Here is a 16,578-nt window from a genome sequence, read left to right as displayed (position 1 = left end):
TTTTGTGGTTTGCCTTCCTCCACACTGCTATTGCTATCAAACCTGCAGGCAGGCTCGGTGCACACTTCCAATTTTATTGCTAACCAGGTTGGGCAAGCCGCTGCCGCACCAATGATGATTATCATAATTTTCGCCATAGTTCAATTACCACGGGCATGCACTTATGTATGTATGTATGTATGAATGCATGAATGTACGTTTAGGAGAATATGTTCTTCTTAGGCTTTCCACCTGTGCTCATTTCGTCATCCACATTACATGTGGATACTTGCTTTGTGTACTTTATATTGCTGTCCTTTCATAAATATAATTATTTATTTTGAGACTTTAATTTTGCAAAATTTTTATATAGTTTTCTATTCAATCAAAATGTGCCACGAGTATTAGCAGATGTTGACAATTTGTTTATACGCCAATATTTGTGAGTGCAAAATGCTTTTAGCACCACTCATGGGAAATTAATCAGTGCGATATTTATGTCGCGCTATTTGTATCAAAGTGATCGAATTTTGTTGTAACTAGAATTTAACAGAAGAGTATGAGACTGAGTATGTTTCTGCACACATAGTCACATACACACATACAAATGTGTATACGGGGAGGCTTATTTTTAGATCCAATAACTAAGTTTTTTGTCGGGGTACTGGGTACTGATATATGAATTATGTTTTTGTTCCAGTCTGCCTGTCATTCACACAGACTTACAAGGTGGCGCAAAAATAATACTAAATTTTGTTTTTGAAAATCTTTTCTATTAAATAGAAAAAAAATGATTTTGAGTGAATGAAATATCAATTTTGACCTTCACGCGCTCCACTGATTGCCAAATCTTTAGATAGGGTGATTAATTTAGGTGTAACATGTGTAACTTTTGATATACGATTATTCGGTTTTTCGTTTCTTTTTTTATATATTATACATATTTACTGTTATGTTTGCTTTCTGCACTTGTTGATAGTGCGAGTATAGAGGTATTACCTTTTTAAATGATATGGCTGTTTCCAAGATTTCACAAAATATTATATTTTGAGATGTTGAAAAGTTTAAATAAAATATTAATAAAGGGTTTTCCAATAACAGGTGTTATTTTGAATGAGATTGCGCTACCGAGAGATGATTAACGATTTTTCATGGCCGGAATTAGATGGTATTGATCTGGACAATGTTTATTTTCAACAAGACGGCGCTACGTGCCACACAAACAACGAAACCATTGATCTTTTACGGGAAAAGTTTCCGGACCGTGTTATCTCTCGAAGAGGTGATCACAATTGGCCACCGAGATCTTGTGATTTAACACCTTGTGACTTTTTTCTTTAGGACCAAGTGAAAAAGAAGGTCACCGCGAACAGCCCAGGGTCGATTCAAGACCTCAATGATGGAATTCGTGAGGCTATCGAGGACATAGGGCAGCCACTTTGCAATTCGGTTCTGGAAAATTTCATAAAAAGGATATTTTCCTGTAAGCGTGGTCGTGGTGGTCATTTGCCTGATGTTATTTTCCACTATTAACGGCATACCTTCCTCTTTATAATGAAATAAACATCCGATCATTTATATTAAAAAATAGCATTTTTCTTTGAATATCAAAATAACACCTCCTATTAAAAAACCCTTTATTAAATATTACAATATAAATTTTTTTTTTATTATATTAGAAAATATTTAAGGAAATATGTCTTTTTAAATCTTCAAAACTCATGGAACCCCTTCAAACTGAAATTATTCACTCAGCAAATCCACGCAGATTTTTGGTAATTTCGCAAACCAATTTTACTTTTACATTTTCATTTTTATTATTTATATTTTTTTATTTTTAAGTTTATAACTACCTTTCTATTTACGAATTTATTGAAACGAATATATAATTAATAAATAATTTTGTGTTTTTACTTTCAGATAACACATGATTTTTCAGGAAATTGGCTGATTAATGTAAGCAAATAATAAAATTAATAAATTTAATTATAAATTAATAAAATTATGTATAGATACAGTTGCGTTAAAAAAACGAACACCATGAAAACTGACACTCTCTTTGCTCGTAGGAATTATTTTACCTATTGGCTTAGACCAATTGTATGCACTAAAATGAATTTAGAGAGGCTTTGGATTATGCCACGAAGAAAGTGTAAGAATGTAATATAGAATTGTTTAAAAAAAATCTTACACTTTTTTTCAGAAGGTCAAAAACAAGAAAAAAAGTTTGAACATATTTGGACAACTTTGATTAAAATAAATACTAATATTGTTGAAACCCAATTAAGTAAATTCATATTTTTTCGCATATTCCTTATCAGTTATAGCCGCTGTGCAATGTTTTGGCATGAAATCGGCTAAATCTAAGCATATTTTGGGTGAAATTTAGCTATAGGATTCTTGAAACGGCAGACCAAAGTGCGTTTTTCTTAGTCTGTTGTTTTCCAAGTAGAAACATTCTTTTTTTTACTCAGAAGTTCTTAATAAGATTGAAATATATATCTGCGCAGATCACACAATAATTATAAACCTATGATTCTTAATTTCCTGCTGGCGCGTTCGTTAGTAGTCACCGTCCTGCTGCAGCATCCAATGCAAAGCTATTTCCTCTTTTGCTTAATTCACATGAATTGCTCGAATATTTCAACACTAGCAAACCCGGCCCCCTTCGCTGGGCACACTAAAATAGAATAGATATGGTTTAGAACAGAAAATATATGATTTTCATATTATTTATTTCTTTATTCAAGCGCATAAACAATATTTTTTGTTTTTCTATTTGTTTTTGAGTAAATATAAAATATAAATTGAAAATCAGGAAAAAAGAAGATTGTTTTTAAATTTCACCCATTTTCAATACTTACTTAACAATGTGCGTAAGTTTGGTTTAATTCGGTGCAAAGACACGGCGGGTCCACGTTTTGGCATATATTTCGAGACCCTAGTCATCAATAGGTATGAAAATTACCCCGTACTAAAGCACTTATCAACAGCTTTCATTTGATACCCATGTTGTACATACACAACCAAAGGTTACCCGGGTCCACGTTTTGACCTATATCTCAAGACCCCAGTCACGGAGCGGCATGAAAAATACTCTGTACTAAAGCATTCACCAACAGCTTTCATTTGAAACCCATATTGTACATACACGCCCGAAGGTTACCCGGGTCCACGTTTTGACCTATATCTCGAGACCCTATCTACCAATAGGTATTCAAACTATACGGAAATCATCTTCACAACCTACTTAACAATTTGTGTAAGTTTGGTTTAATTCGGTTCAAAGACACGGCGGGTTCACGTTTTGGTATATATTTCGAGACCCTAGACATCAATAGGTATGAAAATTACCCCGTATTAAAGCACTTATCAACAGCTTTCATTTGATATCCATATTGTACAAACACATTCTAGGGTCCACGTTTTGGTCTCTATCTCGAGACCCTAGTCACGGAGCGGATGGAAATACTCTGAACTAAAGCATTCACCAACAGCTTCCATTTGATACCCATATTGTACATACACATCCGAGGGTTACCCGGGTCCACGTTTTGACCTATATCTCGAGACCCTATCTACCAATAGGTATTCAAACTATACGGAAACCATCTTCAATACCTGCTTAACAATGTGTGTAAGTTTGGTTTAATTCGGTGCAAAGACACGGCGGGTCCACGTTTTGGCATATATTTCCAGACCCTAGTCATCAATAGGTATGAAAATTACCCCGTATTAAAGCACTTATCAACAGCTTTCATTTGATACCCATATTGTACATACACAACCAAAGGTTACCCGGGTCCACGTTTTGACCTATATCTCAAGACCCCAGTCACGGAGCGGCATGAAAAATACTCTGTACTAAAGCATTCACCAACAGCTTTCATTTGAAACCCATATTGTACATACACGTCCGAAGGTTACCCGGGTCCACGTTTTGACCTATATCTCGAGACCCTATCTACCAATAGGTATTCAAACTATACGGAAATCATCTTCACAACCTACTTAACAATTTGTGTAAGTTTGGTTTAATTCGGTTCAAAGACACGGCGGGTTCACGTTTTGGTATATATTTCGAGACCCTAGACATCAATAGGTATGAAAATTACCCCGTATTAAAGCACTTATCAACAGCTTTCATTTGATATCCATATTGTACAAACACATTCTAGGGTCCACGTTTTGGTCTCTATCTCGAGACCCTAGTCACGGAGCGGATGGAAATACTCTGAACTAAAGCATTCACCAACAGCTTCCATTTGATACCCATATTGTACATACACATCCGAGGGTTACCCGGGTCCACGTTTTGACCTATATCTCGAGACCCTATCTACCAATAGGTATTCAAACTATACGGAAACCATCTTCAATACCTGCTTAACAATGTGTGTAAGTTTGGTTTAATTCGGTGCAAAGACACGGCGGGTCCACGTTTTGGCATATATTTCCAGACCCTAGTCATCAATAGGTATGAAAATTACCCCGTATTAAAGCACTTATCAACAGCTTTCATTTGATACCCATATTGTACATACACAACCAAAGGTTACCCGGGTCCACGTTTTGACCTATATCTCAAGACCCCAGTCACGGAGCGGCATGAAAAATACTCTGTACTAAAGCATTCACCAACAACTTCAATTTGATATCCATATTGTACAAACACATTCTAGGGTCCACGTTTTGGTCTCTATCTCGAGACTCTAGTCACGGAGCGGCATGAAAAATACTCTGGACTAAAGCATTCACCAACAGCTTCCATTTGATACCCATATTGTACATACACATCCGAAGGTTACCCGGGTCCACGTTTTGACCTATATCTCGAGCCCTATTTCCAAAATAAAATATAATCCATGTTACTCGTGGAGGATGTAGCTTTCGAATGGTGAAAGAATTTTTAAAATCGGTCCAGTAGTTTTTGAGCCTATTCATTACAACCAAACAAACAAACAAACAAACAAAGTTTTCCTCTTTATAATATTAGTATAGATAAACATGTTTCACATCACCATTGTTTTAATCCAATACATTGGCCGAGAACTAGCCCACAAAATGATTGCCGTATTTTATCGTCGCATAGTGCACTCTTTTCGATCTCCGCATATATAACTTTTGGTGTATTATTGCTAAATATCATAGGACTTAAAATATATACACAGAGATTTTTTTCTGTTTCATAAGGTGAGGTTGAAATTCGGCAATTATGATAATAATGGTTAAAATTAAGTTCTCTCAAGGCGTCATTAAGGGGTTATATACCTTGTGAGCCCGAAAAAATGGACGATTGTCATAATTTTTTAAGTATGTTTTAGAACTTTTATTCATATGAGGCATATATCATACATTTTCGTGTTTTTATTTTAAAAAATGTTATTATTTATTGTTGATATCGCCCCTCCCCTGAAACGCCGATTTTTAGAAAATTTTTCTCGATATGAAAACCGCTTTGCACCAAAAAAACGATTTTTGAAGGGATGAAAAATTAAAAAGAAATTAATTCCAGCGAACTATGCAAATATTTATAAAATGTGAACCGTTCAGATTCACGAGGTTGTATCTTCGAATAATTAAAAAAAAAGTTTATGCAAATTGGTCAAATAGTTTTTGATAAATAATGATCACTGCGACGGTAATTTTCAAAAAAACACGACTTCGAGATAATCGCGTCTAAAGTTTTGCGTGCACTTCATTTAGGGATAAGGTCGCGCACTTTCACGGTCTGTAACTTTCGTTCTAGTGCTCCGATCTTTATTATTTTTTGAATTTATATTTTTAAGAAGATGTACTTTTAGAATATGCCATACAAATTTTTTCGTTTTTTTAGTCCAACACAAGGTATATAACCCCTTAAATTAGATTTTTTATATGTTAAAAACGTCAGTTTAATAATGTTGGTTCATTTATGTGCCATTTTGCATACCAATGTTTGTCCGTCCATGCATTTTTTGTTGAAATTTCGCTTGATAGATTTTTTACTTTTTACAATGTCTCATGTAAAAATGAAACATATATCAGTACTTTGTGATATGACAGTTTATTTTACTAACAAATCTGCAATAATATTTAAACTAGTCTCAAAAGCTTTATTTGCCTCTCCTTTCCAATATAAATTGTTGGTGGTAATAGGCACATCCAGCTTTCATATAATTCAAACTCTAAAAAAATCGAGGAATAGGTTGGCCAAATCAGTAATTACGAGAGGCCACCCGTACGCTCTCCCAAACACTGGAATGACTGTTGGACATCCAGTATAATCCAAACAAATTGTATCTCTTGTACAAAAATTAAAGAACAGGATTAAATCCTATAGTAAAGAAGAATAAGAAGAACATTTTCAAAATACCATATCTCTCTAATAATTTTTAATTATTATAATTATTTTCTAACAAAAGAAATAATTATGCCACGATCGAGATGCTATTGTTTTTACCAATATTGTACGCAAATAATTATATTAAAAACGTAAAACCAAAGCCTGCAAATTGTCATAAAACTGACATAATTCAAAACTTACAATGCGAAATATTGCATACAAGCATACAGACATATGTATGTATGTATGTATGTGTATGTAAATATGAAAGTGCTTTGGACTTAAAAATTATAGTCTGCAAAATTCGTTCATATGCGCTCGCCATGTCATGTCTGACACAAATTCTTTGATTTTTCTAGCACAGCACATTTTTCACTACGATTACGGTACATTTTCTGTACATTAGGCAGAATGCGAGGTATGACTTTTTAGATGAAAACAAAAAAATATCTAATTAATTTTTTTTTACTTTCTTGTCTTAATTTTTTAATTCTAGTTAATTGTTTTAACCTTCCGTTGAACACCTTTTTTAAAAGCCTCGGTTGGGCTTCCGGGTCTGGCCTCTTTTCGTCCTGTTTGAGGATCCTTTTTAAAACGTTATATCCATTAGGAAACTCTTCCAGGTCGTTACCTTTAATAGAAATATGTTAAACTCACGGCGAAAGTCGAAAAAGTCTGGCCATCCCTGGGTACCCAAAGGAGAGTTAAAATACTTGTTTATTATAATTTTTTTTTAATATTTTTATATTTATTTTTTGTTTTAGTTCTTTTGTAGTTTTTTAATATTTCTTTTATAATTTGGTTTTTTATTTCAATATTTAAAAAAAAAAACTTAAATTTTTTATTTTAATATTTAAAAAAAAAATTTTAATTTTTTATTTTAATTTTTTTTTAATTTACATTTTTTAATAATATAAAAAAATGTTTTTGTGAATATTTTTCTGTTGTTTAATATTTTTTATTTTTGGTTTTTTTATATACATATTTATTTTTTATTTTTTTGTATATTTTTTTTATTTTTAATATTGATTTTTATTTTTTAATATTTCTTATTTTTTTTTTAATATTGTGTTTTTATTTTATTATTTATTATTAATGTGTTTATTTTATTATTAATGTGTTTTGAGTAAATGAGTGAATTTGTGAATAAATGATCTGCTTTCTTTTCCAATACGCCTTCTTAATTTTGAGAATAATTATCGTCGACGATGCTCTTACATATTTTTCCGGCACATAATTCGCGCAACACCCTTAAAAAATTGTTATCGGATGAGGTTTTTTTATAAGTATATGTATGTATATGTATTACAAGAAGACCACATATTTTGACAGTTGACATTAAATAAGTAATTGGCGCGTACACTTATATTATGTGTTTGGCCGAGCTCCTCCTTCTATGTGGGGGGTGCGTTTTGATGTTGTTCCACAAATGGAGGGACCTACAGTTTCAAGCCGACTCCGAACGGCAGATATTTTTTATGAGGAACTGTTTCATGGCAGAATACATTCAGAGGTTTGCCATTGCCTGCCAAGGGGCGACCGCTTTTCGAAAAAATCTTTTTTTTATCACTTTGGTGCTTCATGCACAGAGATTCGAACCGACGTATTTCCGAATGTAGTCACGCACCAACCTGATAGGCCCGGCGGCCTGACAGTTGACATTAGTGTACAATATAAGCGGTTTCGAGCGTTTTTTTGTAAGCTGGATACAAAAGAATTAATGCTAATGCTGGAATAACATGTGTTCTAGAAAGGAATAAGCTCATTGGTGACCCACTCTTTATATCCGGAAAAAGTTTTTAATAGATTTTCAATTTTATTACCATTTAGAAATTGGTTTGCTCAAACTCCTTGTTATTGAAACTTAAATTCACTATTTTCTTGCACCTGAAACTACGAGTACATTTTTATACAAATTTTCAGGTAATAAAGGCCTAAGCAAATACATGAACAGTAGTCCAAATGCGTATGTTTGGAGAAAAACAAATGTGGATATAGGGTCATTAAATCACATTCGTGCAGACAAAAGAGTAGACATAGTAGACGTAGTAGTTGCCGCATATATTATATGCACATACAGTATTATATATTGTATTTTTGTAGAAAAATATATGTGTATGTGCATTAGGGTGGCCGTTATTCATATGGAAAAAAATAAAACACTTTTATTTTTTCCGGGACAGCCTCTAGAAAAGTAAGGTTGCCTAAAAAACTGCAAATTATAAAATCTTAAGTCAATCGACTAGACCCTTAAGTTGAAAAATAAATAAAACTGGGTATTTTTTAAAATTACCTAAGTTAAGTAAAGTAAAAATAGTTTATGTATGTTTACTATTCGAAATATTTCAGTTGTAGAATTAGAGTATTGTGTTCTTAAAATTATGTTAGTTTCTAAGAAATAATTATTTTATAGTAATCTAAATATTAAAAAAAGTAAACAAATATTATGTCTCGTGAACAGCCTCAGCAATTTCTAGGCCAGTTGAAGTAGTTAATTTTGTAACTCCATTGTTCACCGTTACTAGTCATTATAGTAAACGTTCTAATTTCTCTTCTTCTTCTTAATTGGCGCGATAACCGCTTACGTAATTTTGGCCGAGCTTAACAAAGCGCGCCAGTCGTTTCTTTCTCCTGCTAACCGGCGCCAATTGGACACACCAAGTGAAGCCAAGTCCTTCTCCACCTGATCTTTCCAACGCAGAGGAGGCCTTCCTCTTCCTCTGCTACCACCAGCTGGTACCGCATCGAATACTTTCAAAGCCGAAGCGTTTGTATCCATTCGGACGACATGACCCAACCAACGAAGCCGCTGGATCTTTATTCGCTGCGCTATGTCTATGTCGTCGTAAAGCTCATACAGCTCATCGTTCCATCGTCTGCGATATTCGCCGTTGCCAACGTGCAAAGGTCCAAAAATCTTACGCAGAATCTTTCTCTCGAACACTCCAAGCGTCGCTTCATCGTATGTTGTCATCGTCCAAGCTTCTGCGCCATACGTAAACGTTCTAATTTCTCTAGTCCTGTTAATTCAGGAAGCATTTTTCCATCCCAGTATACTACTCCAGCTGCAACCTATAAAAAAATAAAATATTTTTATATATTGAATAATACAAAATAAGAACAATTTGAAAATTTAATTTTTCCATACCTTGAAATTATTATTAACACATTTAGATATTTTTAATCGGCTTTTTTTACGTTCCTCCTGTAATGTTGTGCGATTTATTACAAGTGTATCAACGGGATGTCCAAGTGCTTCTGCGACTGCAATAATAAAATGAATAGCCGAACTATCAGAAATTTTCCACTTGTCCAAAGCTTCAAGAAGTCTCGGCGTAAGGAATTTATTTTTGCCTCTTCTCAGTGGCCCCAGAACTTCCGTATCCACCATTTCAAGTTTCGGATCATCTTGTGTTTCGATATGACTTTCGGACGAAGAAAAAATTTCTTGATCTAATCAAAATTTATTTTTAACATTAAATTTAGGTGAATTAAATTAAATACTCATTGTTCACACCTTGAAAACTGATTCCTATTGACTTATTCCTTTAATCAATATGCTTTGGCTTCCGGCTTTCTTCTAATTGCTGTTTTATTAATTCTAAGCATACATCCTGGACGCCCTTTCTCACGTTGTGAAAGAAAGGATTTATCGGTGTCATCCGATAACGAAAAGATCATCCAGTTCATTAACAAACTCCATCTCTCTTGTACGAAAAACCTCCAAATTTTTATTTTTATTCTTTTGAAGATTTTGCCATTCTTGATAAAGCTTTTTCACTTTTTCTATACAATGTTGTTCTTTTCGAACTAAAATTTGTGCCTTTTCCCAAAATATACCCACTTCTTTTATAGTTAACTTTGCACTTGCACGAATAGTAATTTTGCAGTACGATGATTGAAGAAAAAACGGGCAATGTTTGTTTTTTGATGGTAATTTGGAGCCAAGTATTTATGGAGTCTCGGATCCCAATACATAAATTTCCGAAGTAGAACGTAACTTCGCCATTTAATAATTATATTTTCCGCTTTAAGTGGAACACATGAAACATTAGAACGTAAAGTGCACTTTATAAACAGATAGTTTGACGGACACATACGCGCACTAAATTCAATCAGTCAGTAGAAAAGGTCGTGTAGAGGCTTCGAGACGCAAGAACAGTGGAAAAAAACAATGAACGATTCCGCGAATGTGAAAACACGGAGCTCAATGTTTACAAATGTTTACAAATCAAAATCGATCATTCATTAAGAAATTAACTTAAAACAAAATGAAACGATCAAGTAGCCGACCAATGATCGAATTTCACAAGCATCCAGCCATCCAGCTTACTGATATCAGTGTAACCAGCGTACAGCAATAGAAAGAAAGTACAACACTAAATGCTAAGAGAGTTCCAAAAAAAAAAAAACAATTTGTTTTGAACTTCATTTTTTTAAAAACAATCACAACAATAAGATTCTTTTGTGAGTGCGCCCGTGCACTTTGCAAAAAAAATATAAATGGAAAACCTAGTTAGAGCCAAACAATATCAGAAAACTAAATCGTTGCAAGAAGTTATACAAGCACTTACTGAAGTGTTTACACTTACATATTTTTTTAATGTAATATACCGATTTTTAGAGAATTAAAGTTTAGCTCCTCTTTGCTTAATTTTTACACTTAAATCTCATCGAATGATTGAAATGAAAAAAAAATGTTAACTAACTTTTTTACATTATGTGATCATACATTTTAAAAATCGACGATTTTTTTAAGTTTAGGCTCAAGTTGGAACCTCTAAATCAACTCAAATTGGCTTGGAAATATTTGGTAGTTTTTTAGGTGTTTTTACATTTGTAGAGGGTGTCTCGAAAGATATCAATAATTTTAATAATAACGGCCACCCTAATGTACGTATTCAATATTTTACGTGAAATAATGCTAGACCTTTCAAAAGAAGGAATACTAGTCGAACTGGATGTAGGCAGATACATTTACTCACGTAAGGCAAGAAAGTGTGTGTGTTGATACATACAGGGTGGTCCATATAGTGTTTTTTAATCATATGACAGTGGCAGCTCATTGCTGCTGAAAATCTTGATAGAAAATCTCCGATCTAAATGAAGCGCCTAACGCTTGAACAACGTTGTTATATTGTACATTGCAAACTTATTTTCAATTGTATTGAAACGATGCAAATTTTGTCCAAAGACCTCGCATTATTCACTTACAATTTGCAATTGACCCAACAATTGAACGCAAACGACCATCCGCTTCGTTATTGCATCTCAGTCTGGGCCTTAGAGCAGCTCGAAATAGACAAGGTTTTGGTTCTAAAAATCATCTTTTCTGATGAAACACATTTTCATCTTGGTAGCTATGTTACAAGCATCTGGGGATCCGAAAATAGCATCATCTCGGCAACAGTGTTAACACCTGGACACAAACCAATAATACACCGACAACATTGATTTTTGTGCATGAATTGAAAAAAAAGGATCTATATGGACCACCCTTTATATGTGCTTACATACATTCGTAAGTTTATGTACAACGCACATCCCATCTGGTCCTCGACACACTGAAACTACGCCTACGCAAGTTAGTACTAGAGCGCTTTTGAAAGGAATATTGTGTCCCTACAGGAAGCTGATTTTATCCGCTCCACAAGCACATGGTATTGAGGTCGTTATGGAATTAGGTTAAATGTGTGTATAGTCGTGTGTTTTACAATTCTGTATATGTATGTCCGTGTGTGTAGAAAGCAGACAAAATACAGGAAAGATGATCGCGCAATGCCATAAAAATGAAGCATCAACATATTCATGTTTTTTAGGACAGCAAAAATGTGCAAACGCGTATCTCAATTTCTTCACAATTCTATCTTTCGTCAATATGAGTGTATGTGCAACCACGAATATTCGTTATTAAAAATGAGAGAATAACATTATTTTAATATTTTTTTAGTCATGTCAAATAACAATCTAACCATCAACGGTGGCCGTATAGGTAGAATCACCGATGATTTGATTTGAAATGTCGCAAAGAGCTTCATAAGTAGAACTTTTTATTATTATTATTTCTATTATTTCTATAGGTAAGACACTACTAGCATATTTGATTCAACCTTTAAGTAAGTCATTAGTCTTCTTTGACATTTAAATATATTCTGAGTATTTTCCTTTTTACAAAGTTTTTTTTTAATTCAGTAATGCTTTACTTATATGTTGTTTATAAAAAATAGTACTAATTTGTTAAATGTTCGAAATATAACTTATCTTAATTTATATCAATTTGAAATTCCGCACCTATTCTTGTTGCGCCCAAAGGAAGTTTAAAAAATTATGCGCTTATAAAGTTGCTTTTTTGCAGTAAATTCGAATGAATAAATTTCTTACCAGTTTTTCTTCTTAGTCAGTGATGTAATCACTCTCGACGGCAACAACCTTTTTTGCCATTTAGTGGGCAAATTTTCAATGTCAGATTGATAAAAATCAATTAAAAAGTGTTGCAGTGAATGGAATTAAAGGAAATCTGATGGTGCAATGCCGGGCGAGTATGATGGGTGAGGCAGTACCTCCCACCTGAATCCATTAAGCGTTTTTCTTGCGCAATGTGGTTTTTTATTGATAATCGCTGAATACGTTTCAATTAATGATTGATTTACTCTATGTAATTGATAGCATTGCAATCCAACGCAGAATATCTCTTGCCAATAAGTGCTACTTTGAACTAAGTAGGCAATTGAGTAGTAAAGTCTTCTATCGGCCGAACAAAACTGTCACTCTACAAAGCTCTCGTCATGCCCGTCCTAACGTATGGCGCAGAAGCTTGGACGATGACAATATCCGATGAGGGATCCTTGAAGTGTTCGAGAGAAAGATTCTGCGGAAGACTTTTGGACCTTTGTACGTTGCTAACAGCGAGTATCGTAGGCGATGGAACAATAAGCTTTAAAAGCATAGCGCAGGTGTGTCTAACTGGCACCGGCTAGCACAAAAAAAAAACGACTGGCGCGCTTTGTTAAAATCGCGTAAACGATTATGGCGCCTATCAAGAAGAAGGAGAATTGATCACATGGAAAAAATAATTTATCACATCCGAAAAAGGCGCTTTTGTGTGTTTGGTGCGGTATTCATGGAATCGAAAATTTCAAAGTGCTTAAACCTGAAGAAACTGTTAATGCAGACCCTTATGCAGACTTTTAAAAAGTGTCATCTTCGAAAATTAGTTCTGTCGCCGCTATTTTGCATGATAAGAAAATTTGTACTTAACACAATACTTCAATATTTATTAAGAAAGTCACTCTCTTTTCTTTACACTTTCCATAAATAAATCATCAATGGCATCAGACATTTCTCCGGGTTTTAGAATTGGTGTTACGTGTTAAATTGATGTAATTAAGGAGCATTTGTTTTTGCTCACCGTTACCAGCCTTAAAGAAAGTTGAACAAAATTGCGGATTTTAACACCAGCCCTACCATCTCCTTAAAACTAACAACTTTATCTTTTCCAGGGAATTCAGGAAACAAAATAGTTGAAAAGAGTTAGAAAAGAGTTTTTCTGCTTCAGAGAAAACGGTTTAAATGCCATACAATTTGCTAAGTAATTGAGTCAATGTGGATATAAGGCACTAAATGATGCAAAAGATATTTTCTAATAGCGGGCGCCCCTCTAAAGGCAATGGAGCACTTTTCGTAATTTATTAAATAAAGTTGTGTGCCTCTAAAAAGAATGTGCTATGCCTCCACATTCGTATTGGTATTTGTATCTGTGTACCTCATTTGTGTTCCTGTTTATATATTTGAACTCGTTTTTGGCGCCTCTAGCGTTATAGAACTTCCAAAAAAACTTCAAATTAACTTATCAATTGGGTACTAGTGATGATGGCGACCAGTCTCAAATGGCTGATTCGAAACACTGTTATAGTCTCGGTGCAAAATCGTCAATACCTTTTCTTCATATATATGAATTTTTCCTTCCTACGATCAATTGGAAAACAAGTGAAATAGAAATTAATTTTCGAGTAACGAGCAATTCTTCTCTTTATTTCGTGCTATAATCCTGCACGTTTCTTTAATTAGTTGCAATAGTGCGATAGTTACGAAATAATCAGGGCAAAATTTTTCACTTCAATTCTTGATTCAGAGGTCTCTGATCTCCTCTCTTTTGCCTATTTTACAATTTTATTTAATATGACAACCAACAACCAGAGCAAAGCCTCAACATGAAGCCGAGCATCGGAATGAAAAATAGAATCTCTTAAATTTTCTGACGTCGGTTAAAAATTACTGCTGAACGCTTTTACTTCGACAAATTCATAATTTGCCACAACCTTACACACAAAAAACGTTTAATTTTTAAGCATCTGCGATTCCGGTGACTACCGAGCGTGGAACGCTTTCGCTGCCATCGACAACACCATCACCAACACAGCCATGTGCAAGCATATTTTGACCCAATTCCAAGCGCTAAGAATAAATGAACAAACAGAAAAAAGAAAAAAATCACTAAATTCTAGTTGTGCGCCGCATAGACGTCGATTGTGGCATTTTCACGCGCCGTCAGCAACGCCATCATCATCAACAGCAGTAGCAGCAACATCGACAACAACTACCACCACTAGAGTGCGAATTGCTAAATCGTGCAATGTTTTATGCTTACAGTGCCGGGCATATAAAAAGCAATTAATGCGAGTATCAGGCTTGTGAACTATTGGTCATGTATGTATGTATAAGTAATATAGATGTCAGCTTATATATATGTATATATAATTGGCGCGTACACCCTTTTTGCGTGTTTGACTGAGCTCCTCCTCCTATTTGTGGTGTGCGTCTTGATGTTGTTCCACAAATGGAGGGACCTACAGTTTCAAGCCGACTCCGAACGGCAGATATTTTTATGAGGAGCTTTTTCATGGCAGAAATACACTCGGAGGTTTGCCATTGCCTGCCGAGGGGCGACCGCTATTAGAAAAATGTTTTTATTAATTTTGCTTTCACCGAGATTCGAACCAACGACCTCTCTGTGAACCGAATTAAATATACAAAGTTATTGTTAATTTCATTCGACATAACACCAAGTTTTTGTTGTTAATACTTTATTAAAATTATTTCTAAATTAACTAAAATAGTCTTATAAGCATAAATCTCGAGCCGAAGGTCTTAGTAGCCAGAAATCTTGTTAAATTTTAGTGTATTGGTTATTTATAACTATTACTCTTACATATAAATAAATAAATTATTATATACTGTTGATATATTACGCATGCTTTTCTATTTATTCGAAGTACAATATATAACTCTTAATTCCATACTTGTGTGAGGATTCTCCATTGAGCACCTGAATTATTTATATTTTTACCCTTTTTTTAATTTGTTCGTCGATATAACTCCAGCTCTCCAAAGGGCCATAATTATTTTTTTTCTACGTTCTTTGTATAAAGATTTTGTCTGAGAATACCCCTAGTGAAATTTTCCGGTGAATAGTTTTCTAGAATATTTGAACCCTTTAGTGATCTCCCAAACGCCGTTATTTAGACTTTCCAGAAAAGGGTTCTAAACAAGCCTTTCGAGAGAGAGCTCATGGGTCAAAATGTTCTACAAATTTATTCCTCGCGAAATTGCACTCTATGTACCCAAACTAGAATTTTAACCTTTTTTCCACTTACTCTATAGTAAAAACACTCAGTCGAAAAATTGCATATTTATTATGCCCATAACCAGTCCATGGACTTGAATGAAATTTATACCGCATTGAAAGCATAAAAAACTAGCACTTCAATGACTTTATTTTTGGAAAATTTGAATTTTTTAACAATAAATTATATATGTACATATATTTATATATAAAGGTGGAACATTAAAAAAAAATACGCCAAAGTCCAAATTTTCTATTATCTTCTAATATGAACTTGCTGCCCTCCCTACAGTTTGGCCCATAGTCTTCCTAAGAGTCTTCAATTCCAAATATGTGGTAAACATTATTTCGCGCTTTGAATTGCTATTAATACGCACATCACTGTAGCTGCTCAGACTGGTGGTTGGTTGCTGAATAAAAAGGCACATCAAAATTAAACGAGCCAAACATTTTTATAAGAAAATTTGCATTGCTTTGCCAGCAAGTCTCCTGAAGTAAAACGTTTCTACATTGTTTTTGTTTTGCATCGCTAACGATTCGAGCCTTAGCAATGAAGAAGGAAGAAAACAAAGTGTCGACTCTGGCAAAGAGTTGCCAATTGATTTGTCCAAGCTAATGAAATTGTTGTTGCACCGCTGATTTGAATTCAATT

The 16,578-nt window shown here is 34.1% G+C and overlaps 1 protein-coding gene across 25 annotated transcripts in view; it reads left to right on the top strand.

The window, feature by feature from the left end:
- LOC128855034 (F-actin-monooxygenase Mical) overlaps positions 1 to 16,578 on the top strand; it is a 205,449-nt gene that overhangs the window by 101,115 nt on the left and 87,756 nt on the right. For all 25 annotated transcript variants that reach the window (XR_008453672.1, XR_008453669.1, XR_008453670.1 and 22 more), the window contains one exon: positions 1,900 to 1,935. The gene's annotated coding sequence lies outside the window, so the exon portion shown is untranslated. The remainder of the gene's footprint in view (positions 1 to 1,899; positions 1,936 to 16,578) is intronic.

Source organism: Anastrepha ludens, chromosome 2 (genome assembly GCF_028408465.1).
Source record: "Anastrepha ludens isolate Willacy chromosome 2, idAnaLude1.1, whole genome shotgun sequence".
NCBI classification, from domain to species: Eukaryota; Metazoa; Arthropoda; class Insecta; order Diptera; family Tephritidae; genus Anastrepha; species Anastrepha ludens.
Note: the sequence above shows the minus strand (reverse complement) of the source record. Positions and strands in the feature narration are given on the sequence as shown.